The sequence below is a fragment of the Phoenix dactylifera genome, unplaced genomic scaffold (genome assembly GCF_009389715.1).
Source record: "Phoenix dactylifera cultivar Barhee BC4 unplaced genomic scaffold, palm_55x_up_171113_PBpolish2nd_filt_p 000314F, whole genome shotgun sequence".
In the NCBI taxonomy this organism is placed as follows: Eukaryota; Viridiplantae; Streptophyta; class Magnoliopsida; order Arecales; family Arecaceae; genus Phoenix; species Phoenix dactylifera.
The window spans coordinates 515886-519049 of NW_024067784.1; positions in this window are offsets into that span (position 1 = coordinate 515886).

A 3164-nucleotide genomic window follows, 5' to 3' on the forward strand; every position below is an offset into this window, starting at 1 on the left:
TAAAGTCGTCATTGGGTCCTCACCTAACAGTTATTAGTGCCCAACCCCACCTTTACCCTACAACATCTCATGTCTATAGAAAGGTCCAGCCCCCCGATGCAACTTGCCCACTATATCCAGCCGAGACAAATCAACATCAAAAAGACCTTAGCAGCTCTACTACGGTGGAAGACCTATTGACTTAATATTGATTAATCATGTCTTAGTGTTTGCAGCCTTGAGCTCTTCATAAGAGGTAATCGAACAATTGGCCAAGTAAGCAGGTGGCTCCCCTTACTCAGAGAGTAAGGTCCTAATTAAGTAACCACCTTTCATGCTTTCCTAGACACCAATTAGATCAATCAATCTAATATGACTCGCTCATGTTAGTTCACTCTCGACTTGATTGAGGAGGTTTTAGTTTAGGTCTCATTGGGTTTGCTACATCATATGTAAACCTATCTACCCCGCTCTCATTCACATCACATGCAAACAGCACATCGCATGCAGTTATAATCACAGCAATGAATAAAGCTAAACTTTAAATAGGTGATGATCATGGATTCTAATTAGGTCATATTACAAGCACATGCACGTCAATCGATCAACTGGTCTTCAACTCTTGAATTGATTCCAAGCCTCTTTAATTTGATCCTTGACCAACTCTTGATCCAATCGCCATCAACCGCTCAGATTGCCGTTCATCTCATGCACTATCTTCGATTTGATCGTTGACGTACATCACATCACAGAAATACAACCAGATATAAAATAAAAATAATAATAAATTACATCTCCTTTTAGTAGGCACGCAAGCCTCTCAAAACATCAAATAAGATGCATGCAAGCATCTGAAAAATTACATGACATTACAGATCACATCGCAGGTCATTACATTTGATATCAAAAGGGTTTGAATCCTATGATCATCACCACATGCAGCAATTATACTTTTCAGATCTGAAACTTAATTGATTATGTTATGACATAGGTTGCTGATCATACTAATCATGATTCTAAACTTTGTAATTCCATTAACAATGCAATTAGAATCATCAATTTATCACATAAAAATCAGCATGCAAAAATCAGCAACCCTGAAAAATTCTGCATGCAGAAAATTTCAGCATACGTATCCTTTTAAATTTCAGATCTATCAAGCCTGTTTATAATTAATTCTAACCTTAATCTATGAAACCTAGCTCTGATACCACTATTGGGAACCCGCCCATGCCGCAGAAAATTAAAAAAAAAATTCAGATGCAGCGGAAGAGGCATAAGCGGGATCAATCGTTCATCCTATGAACGTTGTTCAATAATCATTCGTAGATAGATTAGAATTTAAAAACTTTTAAACTAATTATGTAGATCAGATCTTCACCTTGTGCGGGTAGATGATCACCGCAAACTGAAGTTCGTGGTTTAGGATGAAGGTTCGCTTGAAGCCGTTCACGCATCCGGCCTCTACGGGTATCCATATGAAGTAGAGATCCGATCAAAGCTTTCTTGTCTCCCCGGGGTGCTAGCTCCCTTGTAGAGACTTCTTTTAATGGCTGATGTCCTCCCTTTGAATCAACCCTTGATTGTGCTTGGGAGGAGGAAGAAGAAGGATGAAGTTTGAAGAAGAATCAAAGCCCCTGCAGCCTACTTCCTTTTCCCTGCGTTGGAACCAAGGAGGAGGGAAGAAGATGGCCGCCAAGCTTTCTTTTCTTCTCACCTTGCCTGCGGCTGAAAACCAAGGGGAGAAAGGGTGGCCATGAATTGGAGAGGGAGAGGGCTTCAATTGAATGCCCTAGGGTGCTGCCCACTTCTCCTTTTAAAGGCATGAAGGGCTCCTACAAGTTAGGAGCCCTTGACTTATTTCCAAGAGGGGCGCCGGCCCCTCTTTTCTTTGCCGCACCAAGGAGGAAAAAGGAGAGGGGCGCCGGCCCTCCCTCTTGGTTAGCCCTAATCCTCCTCTAAAGAGGATTGGGATGCCCTAATGTGGCTAAGCCCTAATCTAATTAGGTTTAGTCCAAGGGTAAACCAATTTTGGGTCTAATCTAGGTAAGTCCTAATCCAATTAGAACTTAAATCAATTTTGACTCAATTGAACTCTTCAATCCTAATCCAATTAGGAGTCTTGCTAATTCATTAGATTAATAATTAATTAGAACTTAAGAAATCCTAATCCAATTAGGATTTATTCAATTTTAGTCCTAATCCAATTAGGACTCTAATTTGAATCCGAAGTCCTAATCCAATTAGGACTTCTAGGAATCCAATTCTAAGCAGGAATCCAAATTGAATTCAAAATCCTAATCTAATTAGGATTGTAGGAATCCTACTCCAAGTAGGAATCCCAGTCCTACTCCAAGTAGGACTCCCAGTCCTAATCCAATTAGGACTCCAGAAATCCTACTCCAAGTAGGTTTCGTGTTTAAGTCCAATTAATTAATTCCCAGTGTTCCTTCTTCAATTTATTATCAATCGAATTGATTACTCGTGATTCATAATCACTTTTCAACCATCGGATCGGTCAATACTTCTAGTGTGTGTGACCCCATAGGTTCTATTCTGATTGGTAGTGAGATATATTGTGATCTCTATCACAATGTCATTGAAAACTCCTTTCAATGGGTCGTAATGATTCCAACACTACTCATTAGGGTTTATCGATCATTGAGATAATCCCTGTGAGTCTCACCATCCACCAGTGACACCTAGCAGCATGTAGTGGCTATCCAGCAGAATGGAATGATGAACCTCTAGGTGCAGTTATCGTATGATACAGTCCTACTATCATGGATCCCTACAGGACGGAGGTCATGGACAACTCGTCAAACCCCATCGTCCGTCATATGTCAAGATTTATTCGACTTAAACTCGAGAGTGAAAAACTCTTTCTCCACTATACAATCTGCCCCGGTCGAGGTCTTACGAACTCAGTCTTATAAATCATATAGGATCTCTCCTTATCTATCAAGGTCGATAGATTTCTTATAGGTGCATACCCTACTCCTACAGTGAACCTACTGCAGCCAATCTACATTGTATAGACCCATATGGCTAGAGACCATGTATGTGTGCAGTCAAACTACAATAACCTCACTGTGAGCAGCCGAAGCATCGCAGGTCAAAGGACCAGTCACGCTACCGCAACATCAAGCAAGTCACTGACGAGTGGATAGACATCCAAGTGACTT